The 15,063-nt window shown below is 35.4% G+C and overlaps 1 protein-coding gene across 1 annotated transcript in view; it reads left to right on the top strand.

The window, feature by feature from the left end:
* The first annotated feature begins 7,490 nt into the window (after window positions 1-7,490).
* The window catches only part of LOC120778580, a 34,882-nt gene continuing 27,309 nt past the window's right edge, over window positions 7,491-15,063 (top strand). Inside the window, exon 1 of the mRNA XM_040110446.1 lies at window positions 7,491-8,028. The gene's annotated coding sequence lies outside the window, so the exon portion shown is untranslated. The remainder of the gene's footprint in view (window positions 8,029-15,063) is intronic.

Raw genomic sequence — 15,063 nt, 5'->3', positions numbered from 1 at the left:
TCTTTGGTAAATGTGAAATATTGACGAAATGGGCACATCCGTGCGCTTCCTATGTCCGCTTGTCCGCATTAAAATAATAATAACAATAATATAAATGTCATTGTTAACTTTTTTATTATTTCATTATTTGCTATACATACATATGTTATGTTTACATACTAAAACTACTAAAATTCGCACTTTTGTGTGTGTTTTGTTATTAATTCCGCCTGTCTGTATATTTGCTTATTTTATTGCACAATAACGGTTGTAGCTGACAATGTGATTATGTGATTGTTAAATCGGGCAATTTACCGTTATAATTACACTATTTAAATTTAAAACATTTGTACTTTTTTGATGACACTTTTTTCGTAATTATTTTGATTATTTTTTTGTTGTTGCATAGTTTTGGCAAAACGACCTTTGTTAATTTGTTTGGCCTAATTGTACAGTTAGCGCTTTCGGTGTGACCTTTTAGTGTTACAAAATTTATACTGCTGATTATATCAGATCCAATGTACTCAAGGACAGTGCTTGTGGTCAAAAGATATACATATAACCATATTGAGTAGTAGGTTAGATGGAGAACAGCTTTCATTATCACATTAATTAGTAAAGTCTGAAACGAAGACTGTTTGTTTAAGTATAGTCATATTTTTATTAACTTTGTTCAAAATTTTGGCTCAGTTTTACTTTGTTAAAAGGCGTAACTTTATTCTAAAATTTTCTTGAAAAATAGCTAAATAAGCTCCAGAAGATTTAATTTGCTACACTCCTTGATAGTACTTGCAAATAGCCTTCGAAAAATGTTAAGTTAGGGATGTATTTTCCAATACATTTATTGTAGATTGTAGACTCTGTGGTGTAAATGATGATGATGATTATTCAAAACTTTTGCACTAAAAATTACAGTTTCATTTGTTAATCCCGATGTTCAATCCCTTTCAATCCCGATGTTGATTGATTGAAATCACAAAAACTAAATCACGAAAATTCACATAGCCCGAGCATATTGATAAAGGAAAATATGCTGCTGGGTGCTCGCGAAGCGATATGATCCTTATTTGGAAACATGGATCCAAGGGCTTTTAATTTGCATCTGTAGACTGCTGTCAATGAGCAGGAGTTCTGGTTTTTCAGGCTGCTTGTCACAAAACCGCACATTTTACGCAAGAAGCTAGACCCATGTTGAGTAAGTGCTTCTTCAGCTTGCAGTAGCCAGTGTAAATTGCGACTAGTTGCCTGAGATTATCCCTAGGGAGGTTGGTTGTATATTTAAACCTGCTCAGGTTTAGCCCCCTTTTCATTGGGGGTGTTTTTTTACGTGGTGGGTCCCAAACCCAGCGCACAACCCTATGTAGGGGATGTTTCGCCTTCTCACTTTAGCTCGCCTTCGAACGGATGTTCTTAGGCTACCCAGAGGATACTTGGTCAAAGACCGGAAGTTGTGAGCTGCTTGAGCCATGTGTGAAAGAATCGTTTCTGGTCATTCCCAAGTGAATGGCGATCAAAGAACTTTCCTCACTTGCGTGAACTTCTACACATGACTCCATCCTCCATCTTTATGGTCCTTTGCGCATTGGCCACGGCGAATATCGCATTCGATGGAACGATGAGCTGTACGAGATATACGACGACATTGACATAGTTCAGCCAAATAAGAAACAGCGGCTACGCTAGCTAGGTCATGTTGTCCGGATGGACGAAAACAATCCAGCTCTGAAAGTATTCGACGCAATACCCGCCGGGGGAAGCAGAGGAAGAGGAAGACATCAGCTCAGTTGGAAGGACCAAGTGAAGAAGGACCTGGCATCGCTTGGAATATCCAATTGGTGCCACGTAGCGAAAAGAAGAAACGACTGGCGCGCTGTTGTTAACTCGCCTATAATCGCGTAAGCGGTGTCTACGCCAATTAAGAAGAAGAAGTAGAGGTTATAACCCCCCATTAATAACCAATGTCAGTTGCCAGTACCTCTCTCTGTCTACTCCTTTATGGTATGGGGACACACCCCAGTGAAGGGTTCAGGTTCTACCATATTAGTGAATGCTACGGAGTGGGCGAGCTCAGCAGCCAATTCGTTCCCGGCTATACATTTGTGACCGGGCACCTAGAAGAGGTGCATTTGGTTACGTTACGCTATTCAGCCGTTCTCTGCAGTTCTGCACCACTAGCGATTCAATCTCATGGGAGGATATTGCTTTAAGTGCCTCTTGACTATTGCTAAGTATGATTACGTTCGCTGCGGTAATTGCATTGGAGGTTTACCTCTATGCACCGACTTATGCCAAAGATTTCTGCCTCGGAAATCTTCCCATAGGTATGGAGAGTTTGGTCCTACGACTCCTGCGCCGATTTTTTTTAGTGGCGAATTCGGTAAAATTAGTTAATTTCTAAACACTAAAAAAATTATTCATAATAATAAAAAATTATCGTACGTTGTGCATTAGATAATGTTGTTGTTAAGCTACAGGTAAAATGTAGAATGGATGAAGGTCTTCGATTTGAAAAATTTCGAGACCAATGGGTTTAAAGTTATAGAAGCTAAAACTAACTGAGCCTAACGCTTCGAAACTACACTGAAGTCCATTCCACTTTCATTTTTCTGGTAAATAAATGAAAATTTTACTTCTCAAAAGTGTATAGTAGTTTAAGCAAAAAATTGATTTCCTCTTCCAAAATCCTATACTGGCTTTAACCCTTGAAACTTAAGAAGTAATTTAACTTATTTCAAAACTCACTGCTTTTTTATAAATTGTATAAGTTTATCTACATACAAAGGTTCTCGATAAAATTATAGCATATACCAATCTTCTATTTCGCAATTCACTAAAAAAACGATGAACACAAAAAAGCAACAAAAATTCAACGAGTCTGCCACCCGCTTATTGTTCCTTCTTTCTTTTCATTCATTTATGCTGTATACGAGTCAGCTCGTTAGCACTTATCGCGCACCTTGTGTATGTGTACAACGGCCCTGACCTACAAATACAGAGGAAAAGAAAAGGCGTGTGTTGTTCTGCTGCGCTTCTCGCTGCTCATTGCTCCAAACGAAAGACTTAAGGCACGAACTCGACAATAAAAGTATGCCATGTAGGGAGACAAGCGACATTCGGATAGAACGCAGCGCGCTTAATGAATAACAGTATTACTATAATTACGTCATTCTGTGAAACGAAAGCGAAATCGCACACACACATACACAGAGGCTGTTAAATAAGCTTTTTGGTGTTTCAGTGGTCAATTTTAAAGCGGTCCGTGGTTGGGAGAGGGAAAGTGATAAATTATTGTGTAGTGGAATGCCCAACACGACAATATCTCACAGATTAAAGATAAAAAATACCTATACATAAGTATGCATATGCAAATGTCTTGTCGGCTCTAGATTAACTAATTCGTTTTTTCGTCAGGAATTTATGTTTCTCATAAAAAATAAAAAAAAAGCTTAGGCATGATCACACACTCGTATTTGGTAGAAATGTTACAAAATAAAATGATTCAACTTTATTTTGACTTCAGCGGTAAAACAAAAAAATAAAAAAAATCGAAGAAACAGCAAAAAAACTTCAACGAAATATAGCAACAGTAAAGCACCTAAATAAAATGGCAAACAAAAATAGCAAAAGCCAAAACACCGTGACGCCGCATTACGTTGTTCCTTGTATTTTTCGCTGCTTTGTTATTGTTGTTGCTATAATGTGTTGAAAAAATGGCTTTTTTGCGTGGTGCCACCTTAAAACGGGAATTATAAAGAAGAATTCCGACAACGCCAACACAAGTGAAAGTGATTTCGAAAAAGACAGATTCAAATAACGCCAAGATTCACTAATCCCGTTGTTGGTTTTTGTTTTTGCTCGTATTTTTGCACATATACTCTGCATGTATGTAAATATATGTACACACATTCGATGTTTGGGTGTGTGAATTATTGACAAGACAGTGGAAAGTCGTTGGCGATGGCGCAGTGTTGTTGTTGTTTTAATTTTGTATTGTATACCTCTTTAGTTGTCTGAATTGTGGTGATGGCGGTGCGGAAGAATGGTACGGGCATGGCATGGCTTAGCACCGCTTATGCAACATTGCGTGTTTGGGTGCGTTACTGTGACTTGTTAACGAACCAAAAATAAATTTCTGTATACTTAAGTAATTTTCGGTTGATATTCGCAAGTTTACAAATTTTCGAAATTGAAAGTTTATAAGTTGTTGCCAAGGTACAAAATTTACGTATGTTATACGGATAATTTTAGGAGGATCATATAAGTATGTGTACCTAGATTTGGGCTCAAAATATTCTTTCAACTTCTGTTATTAAATCTGTAAAATTTATAAAATCATGTTATTACTAAATTTTTATCCGACCAAGAGCTGCCGATTCGGTTGCATTTCTACCTAAAAAATATTAGCTGTTATTACAACAAAAAGAGATATATATGAAATTTCTAAATACCTAAAGCTTCAAAGTGAATTATAGGTATATAGCGAGCCTCTTAATACCATTTTTCGAAGCTTTAGCATAAATTAAGCCTGGGATTTACGAAAAATCAATTAATAAAATTTTAAATATAAAAAACTGGGTGAGGATCTTAATCACAGGTCTTTTTTGAAATTTTAGCTACCGTTTAGCAGTAAAAATATTTTGTAAACTACAACAATTTGTTTTGATATTATTGCAACGTTTTGTTGAAATAATTTTCTACTCATTCTTTCGGCTAAAACTTTAATTTTTTCTTAATTTTTTTTAACAAGGTTTATGGATTAGAAACCCGTTTTTTATATTTTTTAGAGCACAAATACGAGTTAATAGATTCTCCGAAGAGGCCATTTTGAAAAAGGTAATTTTTAAGGTCGCCCCAATAGTCGCCGTTTTATATATAAATTCCATATACAACTTCTTAAATACCAATTACATATTTGCATAATTTGAATAAAAAACCTGGATTATTGTTTTCTTACTCTCAAAATAAATTGCCAAAGTAAGGCAGGTTTTAAGTATCTAGACTTGAATAAACTCATAAAAGCATTGGCGAAATCGACTTTTTAACGCTAAAAAAATAGTTATAACGGGTTTTTCAATAAGAGTGCTACAAAAACTGTTTGGGATATCAATGGAATTATTTAATCCTGTAAAAGTTCATGGCCACCACGAGCACGCTAGCACACGTCAAGGTACTGAACCCAATTTTTGACGACTTTCAAACATAAATCGGCCGATACTACTACAATTTCAGGTTCGATATTCGTACGCAGTTCATTAATCGCCGTTGGCTTGTTGGCATAGACCAGAGACTTCTCGTAGCTCCACAGGAACGGAGTCAAACCATACGAGCGAGGCGGCCAATTGGGTCATTTCGTGTGATAACACGTTCACCAAAATTGGTTTGCAATTAATCGATTGTAACATTCGCTGTGTGGCTTTTAGCATATTGTTCAAGTCCATATTATCATTGAGCGGTAGCGATTCCCATTCACAGTAATGTGCCGGTCTTGATCATCACGGAAAAATTACGGCCGTATTGTTCTTTGGGATGCAATGGTGACTCAGGGAATACGCGTTGATTGTTGCCTAAACAAATAACGCATATTTTGCTTGTTGACGAAGCCATTTAGTCAGAAATTAGCCTCATGACTGTAGATGATTTTTCGATGAAAATTATTTTTGGAGTTACAGAATTTTAAAGTTCAATCGGCTCCACCAGCAAAGCTATTTTTAAAAGTATTTTTCTCAAAGCTACATGCTTCATATAAGCAGATTTTGTAACTAGAAATTAAATTATCCAATTGTATGAAGAATTTAATGTGGCATACCCAAAACCAGTTAAGTTTTTAGCAAAATGTAACATTTTTTCAGCGTCTAACCATTTATTAAACTTCAATATTTTGCAGTTTTAATTGGGGTATTAGGAAATAGCGCATAACTCTCTAGAAGTTAAATTTTCCTAAATTTCATTGTGCTGATTCATTATGTGAGTATAGATATATACTTAAAATCAAAAAAAAAAAATTAAAAAATTAAAAAAATGTCGTGCCGTAGTTTTAGAAAAATAAATTAGAAAGATGAAATTTTTTGAGACAGTCACACTAGGTATGGAGCTTTAATAAATCTTTTGCATTTAGAATGAGACTAACTGTGGCTGTATTAGCATATAACTTTGCATAAAGGTCAGAAAAAATTGGAATTAGAATTCTATCTAATTTAGTTGATAATTCGAATTCAACTTTTTTTCATAAGAGTTTTACAATATTGATAAATCCTACAAATTTTAAATGTCGGAAGATTTGAGATGAGCTCACGATAAGATTACTTAGGTTAAATCCCACTAACTGAAAGCTTTCTAATCAGAAATACACTTCTTTTTCTTCCTTTCTTTTAAACAATAAAAAAAATATGTACGCTCAAGGACTGGTAGTATTCATGTGGTCTGCATATTCAGCTCAAGTAAGCCACGAAGCTTACTAATCGAGGTTCAAAAATCAAAAAGATCAATATTATTACCAAATTTTGACATTAGTAAGCAGTTCGTCATATGAGTATTGCATAAATGGCCGAAATAAACCAAAGAATACCCTTGCATACATATGCACTTAGGACTGAGTCAACATACGGCCGTAAGTAGCATAAAGGTAAATAGTGAGTGTCTCTACGTCACAAGTTACCTTGAAAGTATAACCCAACGATGTTGACTGAATGGATGCGATTTCGGCGAATTTCGTGATCGGCACACCCAACGAGCAACGTGTAATGAAAGCGAAAAGCTCAGCAACTGGCAAGGACGGCAAATATTGAGGAGTATTATGTGCGCAAAGTTGAATAGCGACTTATGTATGAATGAGTAAGCTGAATGGTATTTAGGGCTAGGGTAACTTCCGATAGCTTTGTGGCTTAAACTAATTGTTGCTATTGTTTTTACATAGTAAAAGACGAATCTTATTGAAAATGCGTCAAAAGAAAACAAAATAATATATTAAATTTGAAATTGACTGCACTCACAAATAGAGTAAACGGAGAGGCGTGCCATCATGCGACTAATTTTAACTCTCACTTACAACAATTGCTAGCCAAAGTAGACGCGTATCGCATTAGTGAGAATTGGTGAATGTCATTTCAACTCTCTGCCACAAATATACGTATGCCTCTCCGCTGGAGCTGGTGTTGAGCTGTAGAAAGATACTGTGCTCACATCGCCGCCAATCGAGCGTTATAAGCTCTAGTTGAGGGGTTGTGCAACAAATGAGCGTATGAGAGGGCTCGTACAACAAGCAAGGCAAGGTCTGTTCACTAGCGAGCTTAGCGCTTTTGCAACACTCGCGCAACAATAGTGCGATCACGAGTTGTGCTCTCTCGATTGCAAAACGGCGCGCGAAGCTCGTTGCGCTCCAAGTGGCGCTCAGACAGAGAAAGCAAATGCGAGATTGTAAAGTGAAGAAAGAAAGGGGGTCACAACTTTCACGCGATATAAAAATCATGATACCAATTCGGCCGGACCGCATTTTCACGTCAACGCTGCGCCTAATGAGAGGTCGTCTGTGTTTTTGGTTTCTATTCGCTTGCTGAAACTTGTGCAACCGAGTCAAAGTGTAAATTAAAAGCGCTTGTGAATTTTTGACGTCCTTCTAGTGACACTAATTGAAAATATAATAAATAAAATTATTGCAAAATTATAAAATTCATTTGACTACCAAAAATAACGGTTATTCAAAATTTAAAACAAAAAGTGCAAAGTGCAAGATTTCGCTGCTAATTTCCAAAACTGCTAAATGCAATAAATATTTTGTGTGCGAAAAAGTTCAGTGTTTTTGAAAACGAAAAATATTGAAAATTTAGAACCAACCGAAAACAGTTATTTGAATTGTTCGAAACGAAAGTGAATTGAAAAAACAAGATACAAAAATTGAAGCAGTTGAAAAACAAATAATAAACGTTATCGTGCCATTTGGATTTAGCGAAACACACATTTCGATAGTAAAGGAGTAAATCAGCAGCGCGTAGAGCAAATCTATTGCAAACCCCGAAAACAACAATTAAAGGATTACAGCAACTGCCCGAGCAGGTGAGTTGTTCTATGCAAATCGTGACGTTTGCGAAAAAGTTTAGTTTTTTGCAAAATAATCTATATTTATAAATAACGGTATTTTTGTGAAAATATATTGTGTGTTTCATAATTCCTTGAAACCAAATAATCAGAGGAAACGCCGGAATTTTTTGGAAAATTTTATTTTTTGATTGGCACAGCCGAAAATTACCGATTTGTTGCATTATACAACAAAAAGTAAAATAATTTTATTAGCAAGCGGGATTATGTGGTCGAAATTTGCAGATTTATAACTGTTTAACTTCTGCAAAATAACTTATTCTTATCTGATGTATGGAAAAAATTATAAAAACTGAATTATAATTTTTCAAAATTTTGAACCCAATGATTGAGTAACTCCAAATCTCGTTTTAAAACTCAATCTAAAGTTGAAAAGCTTTTTTTATTGAAAATTTAACCTTAAGGTTTTTTTGGAAACCAATTATTGCCAGTTATGTTCGAAAAATATGCTCAAAAAATTATTTTTTATCAATTTAAAAACAATTTGAATAGTTTCTGTACTTCTGTCTTGGTCTTATATTCTTGGTCTAAAGATCAAATCTGATACCATATTGTATTGAATTTAGAGATTAACGGATTTATAATTAATAATTACTTTTTCAACTATTCATATATAGGGTATTTAAAAAATTGATTTATGTACATCTCCAGATATTTATTCCCTGATTTATTTATTATTTGTTAACGTCATACATTCTTAGAAGAAACGTATTAAAAATTTTCAAGAAACATCTTTGTAAAATATTTGAACATTCCATAATCTAAAAACCCAAGTTTTTTGGTTGGGGTCGTTCGAATATTCGGTTGAAATGCTCCGTAAACATATGCGCTCATAAGTATTTCACCATAACCTCAAATAGACGAAACCACAATATTGATGATTTCAGTCCAATTGAGCAACATTTCGGAACACTGTAAGCAAATGCTGTAATATAATATTTAGGGATACTTGGTCTCTTTGAAGATCTCCTACTGTCACAATTGCTACGATTTGAACATGCTGATAGCAGATCTCTTGCTTTTAGAAGCACCACTGTTTTTATGTATAACAGTTTTGAAGGAAAAGCATGAATTTCTCGAACGAATAAAATCAAAAGTTATTATTACAAATGTTTGAAAGCAATAATTCGAAATGTAATAAGATTTAGTCCTGTTTTATAAGTAATGTTCAGTGCGTTCAACCTTTAGGACTGACTTTCCATTGATTTAACTACCGCTTAAAGCTCTTATTTTTTTCAAACCTTGAAGGCTGTTCATTTTAAATGGTATTCAAAATTATGTTTTTGAAAAAGTGGGTTTCCTACCATCATACAACTCTACCAATTTCAAAACCACCCCAACAAGTACAACTAAGGCAACTTTAAACGAGAACTATTACAGTTACTCTGCGATGCATAGAGCTTCGCACAAAAGTTGCAACGCATCTGCTGTCTTACAAATACATCCACATTCATACATACATATGTATGTATATGCAAGTTTATAGTTAAACATTTTCGCTGCAGTGGCAATATGTTAGTGCGAGCGTTTGCGTTTTGCTCTTAGTTGTGGTGAAATTTCTCCACAACTTTAATACGCGCGCGTGCTTTCGTGCGAATGAATGAAAGTATGGAATTATCCATCGCTCATTGTGGCTAAAAGACTGATTGTGCTGTTTTTTTTCTTGTTTGTTTTTTTATTTTTTCTTTGCATTTATGTCTTAGTTGCGTTTTTTTGTTTTTGTCTTTCTTGCTTTTGCTGAGTTTTGTTTCAACAACGTGGCCATAAGATGCCTGAATGGTGGGTTATATTGACGGTGTGGTTTATGCCAATTTTCTCTACTAGTTTCCAGCACTGATGGCAAGACTGCCGACATTGTCAATAACAACAAAAATAACAATCACAACAGCAACAACAATACACAGCTGCAGCATCAATTTTCTTAGCTAAATCGCCTTGGTGTATTGTGGTAGTTGTTGGCTGGTTGGCTTAAAAAAGTTGTTTGGTTGTTTTTGTTTTAAGTTGAGCCCCCACTGTTGCCACAATTGTTGCAGCGATTAAAAATCGTCGACACAATCTCGCGAAATGAGTTTTGTTTGCAATTTTGCTCCACTTTGTGTGGCAATTCAATACGTTTGTATATATGTAGTTACGTATGTGTGAGTGCGCGCGTGCCCCACTATATGTACACATGTGTGCGTTGTAAAGACAGAAAATTTCAAATCTATTCGTTCGTTGGCTTGTATGCGACGCTACTTTGTGCCGTGTTGCGTTACAACTCACATTACGATCCAATTGTTGGCGCTATACTGCCGTCTGCTGCTGATGCTGCTGTTGCTATCAAGCGCCAGTTGGCAACTTTCATCGCCAAGTCGGTTAAATAGTGCTTGTGTGATGATGAGCGCGCCACCAATTGTTGCTGGTTATTTTGCTGCTGTGGGCAACCTGAAATCGTGCACCAAAGTGACAGAACAAGTGCAAGTTACCAACATCTCGCACAAACCAGCAGCATCGTGGACATACGAGCGTATTGATATGTCCATAAGGTATATTTGTAGCTGCAAACAGGGTTGTATGTGGCAGCAAGTAAAAGAAAGTAAATGCAATACCGGCTGGCGCCACTGCATGTATTAGACTCATAAAATTTAATGCGTCTATGCCGCATATGAGGACACACACAATATTTGCAAAGCGCATCACAAAAACCACACGCATGCGCACACGCGCACTGATTTTGCCCCAGCAGGTGTCATCTGTGTGAGGCGCATGAGCTGCCTCCGGATGGCCCTTCATTTCGTCGGCTCAATGTTTCATTTGACTGCGCATTACCGTTACAAATTTACAACATTTGAGCGCCAGCTTATGGCTGCAACATTTTTGCGCAGTCAAGTGTTGCGGTGCTTTGTTGCAATGAAAATGGAGAAATACTCTTGTTGTCTAGCAGTCGTTGGCAGTTCGGGTACATAGTAGATCTGCCATTGTTTGAGAAATCGAGCACAAATATCTTAATAATATTAATTAAGCCTTGAGAATTGTTTACATACTTACACATACGTGTGCATATGTGCATGTTAGGTATCTCTGGCAGAGTTGCAATCAAATATAATTATCTTATGAATAAGTAAAATGTATATTATAGTTAAAGAAGTCGGTCAAGGCTGTGAAAAGCTTTTCTATTTCAACTTATTGTAGATAATATTCAAATAAAAGTGAAATAGTAGGTACTGATTTAGAATATAAATAGGGCTTAGAAAGTTAATAACGATTTATATGATTAAAAAGGTTTTATAATTTTATGTAGTTTTTCGTAAAAATATTACTCAAATTATTATTTTTATAACTTAAAAGCAAATATATTATATTTTCAACTTAAAAGCTATTGATGTATATTTTAACCAGACAATACGAGGGTAGCTATTGCTGTATATTTTGTCCAGACAATACGAGGGTAGCAAATTTTTTGATAAAAAAATTGGATTGAAAATTAAATTTTCAATTTTTGATTATATACATATATAATAATTAAAAAGTAATTTTCAAAAAAAAAGAAACAATGAAAAACTAAAACAAATATAAAATTAAACTGCAAAATCGGAATAAATAGTTGAAAATTTAATTTTTATTCCCAATATAATACTGATTCAAAATTAATGAATCATTTCAAGGTGTTTAAAAAATGTTAATTCATAATTAATTTAATTTTTTTATTTATAAACTTGCGATTAACATTTTTTACAGTCCGGTATTTGCGGTTCAAAATATATTTTTAATTTTTAAAACGACATTTAAAATTATACATTTGACAAGTATTTTTAGTTAAGATTTTTGGGTTTTAAAAATAAATAAAAATGTATTTAAATCTTAATTAAAAAAAAAATAATAATAATATGAAGGTTTTAGAATAAAAAGCTCTTGAAACATTTTTCTGAATTTTTAATAATTGTATTTTTTTATTAGAAAGTGTGGATTTCCAGAACACAACTTTCAATGCAACTAATTATCACCATTTGAGGCAAGTTTAGAGCAGTACGGAGCTAAGTAACTGTAATTTTGGAAAAACATTATCCATTTGCGGTCATATAAAGAACACTTACTTCTGTTTTGGATCTGTTGTAACACTTTTTTAAATGTTTTCACATATATTCTATTGATTTATAATTTTCGATTTAGCAATACTTTTCATATAGATAATCGTTTTCTTTATTTTTTAAATATTTTAATAAAAAACAAAAAAATTTTCTTTAATCTAATATTCATATTTTCCATGCACACACCCCTTAATACATCCAAATAAAAATATCTTGGTTCGTTCTCCTTTCAGTTAATATTTTTTTGAACGAATATATAAATTGCAAATTTTTTAAGAAATACTATACGAACGACTATATAATGTCTTGAAATGCAATTGAGAAATTATTTCAATAAGAAGTTGTGTGGAAGTCGTAAAAAGTGTTATGAGAAAGAAGCATGCGCCACCGGAATAAACACATTATTTTGACATTTCCTACGCATTATTGCCACTCTGTCTCGAACGGCAAAAATTATACACACCATACCTCAATGTATTACCTTTATATATGTATGTGTTGCAATTGAAAGTGCGAAATTACTAGTTGATAGTTGGTGGGATACACGCTTGGGTGGTTAAACTTATTGTTGTTTGCTAAAAATTTCTTTTTTGCATTCTTTCATTTGGTGGCGGCTGGTGAGCACTTGCTACAGCACCACACAAACACAAAGCTAGCGCTAAAAGCAACCGAGAGCAAGTAGGATTCATCTACGTCGGCGTAGTAATTGCACTTACTCTATACACACACATACAAACACATACATACATATTCAAGTATGAGGCATCCAAGTATGTGGTGTGCAGAAATGCGCCAACACTTAAAGCCAGACCAACAACGCCTTCGACTTTATCGCTCGTCGGCGTATGTTCGCTCGCTGCCATCATCGCCAGCATGGACGATTTGCTTGTCTTTTTGTAATTTAATAATAAAAATGAAAACCACTTTCTTCGCATGCCTGACAAACGATCCGAGGAAAACCTGAGCACTGCAGCGCCACTGTCACTGACTACATTGTTATTGTTGTTGCTGCTGCACTGGCTGGATACTGCTGCAGTGTTGTTGCACTTGTTTTTTTGCAGTTGATTCGCTGCATGCGCATCTGGTGCACAATGACGGCCAACAAAAGCAGCAACCACGCACATACTTACAGACGAGAGTATAAAAATAGTAGCAACACGAGTAATAAATTTCAACAGCCGAGCACATAACAGCAAGAACAGCAAACAGGCACAACGGCCACAACAACAACAATGCAAAAGTCCGCGCTAAGACCGGTTGCAAATATGCTGCAAATGCCAGCAACAACACCGATGTTCAGATGCCCGTGCTGCATGTGCATGCCTTACAAGAGACGGAATCAACAACAACAACAGCAATTGCTGAAATTGGGTCAATAATTAGTGCGATGAAATGCAGTGGCATGTCGTTGTTGCTGTTTTTTGCATGCAACGAACGTAAAAATAACGGCAATTGCCTGCTACCGTATGCCGAAGGCAGCACAATAAGCAACCGGTTTGCCATGCAGCCGTTGCTTTCCTGCCACCTCGGCTGCCGACATTGTCGCGGCCATTGCTGCGTAACGAAGCATTGCAGCGCCGCCTGCAGTGTCGACACTCGCCAGTTACGGCCGATGACTAGCAACAGCAGAGGATGCAAGTAAAAAAAAAACAAAAACAAAAAAACTAAAAATAAAGCACATAATCAATACCGTTAACATTGGCGAAGTAGAAATAGCAGTAGAAAGGGGTGAAGGGAATCGCATTGAAATTTAATGCCATGCCTGTTTGGCACCGTGTGGCAGCCGTCCATGTGGAAGTGGCAGAAAAAGTGCAACGAGCCCTTGAGTTTTTACTTTCATTTATTCGTGAACCGGTTTCTGGGTTCGTTAGCTTCACTACGAATGGCCAACAGCAACAGCAACAATAACAAAAGCGACAACAACCACCATTGCTTGCAACATTTGCCCAAGCTGCTATTGAAACAGAAAGTATTGTCCGTAAATGGTGAAGTGATTGCCTTTTATCGGGTTACTTTTTTCCATTTATTATTCATAAGTAATGTTGCTGATGTGTTGTTGTGCTTGTTGTCTTCATATGATACAATTGACTATCACTGCCATTTTACACACTTTCTTAATATAACTGTAAAGCGTAAACACTCGACATTGGCAAGTCAGGTTGCTCGCTTAAGTCTTTTGTTAATTGGAAAAGTGATTGCGAGCTTTAATTAACGGTGTTAAAGGGTTATGCATAACTGCACAAGAAAGGCACGTATTTAACTATTTTGATGTATTTGACTTCGATTGCGCGGTTCAGTGCACAAAGTAGAATTATTAAGAGAAATTAATAACTTTAAGGTTTTTTGTTGGTTTTATATCAATTATTAGTAGGTATATTTTCGATCTCTAAGTTCTAGAAAATATTTAGTTAATTATATTCATAATATTAATTTGAAGTTATTTTTCGATTTTTTTTATAAATTTTTATTTTAATTTTAAGCTATGAAGCTATAAACCCCCTTACTGGTGCATTTCTCATAGCAGAAACGGGTATAAAATGACATTCATCGACAATTATTTTTATGTATTGGTCAGTTTGCTATATGCTATAGCGATCGGATCTGAAAAAATTGTTCAGAGATTATAGCGTTGCCTTCGGCACTCAATTCGACTAAATTTTCTGAAGATAATTTGTCAATTAAAAAAGTTTTCTATTCAAGGACTTGAGTTTGATGGGTCGGTGGTAAGTCAGTAATACGCTGTAGTAGTCCGATATAAACAATTTCTTCAGAAATCGTTGCGTTGACTTGGATAAAATTTAGTGCCAAGTTTGGTGAAGACAACTTGTCAAATAAACAGTTTTCTATGTCAGTTTGTATGGCAGCTATGTATATGCTGTAGTTGTCAGACATCGACGGTTATTAAGGAGAAAAGAACGACAGATCG

The sequence above is a fragment of the Bactrocera tryoni genome, chromosome 5 (genome assembly GCF_016617805.1).
Source record: "Bactrocera tryoni isolate S06 chromosome 5, CSIRO_BtryS06_freeze2, whole genome shotgun sequence".
In the NCBI taxonomy this organism is placed as follows: Eukaryota; Metazoa; Arthropoda; class Insecta; order Diptera; family Tephritidae; genus Bactrocera; species Bactrocera tryoni.
The sequence above is the reverse complement of the archived record's forward strand: the minus strand, read 5'-3'. Positions and strand labels throughout refer to the sequence as shown.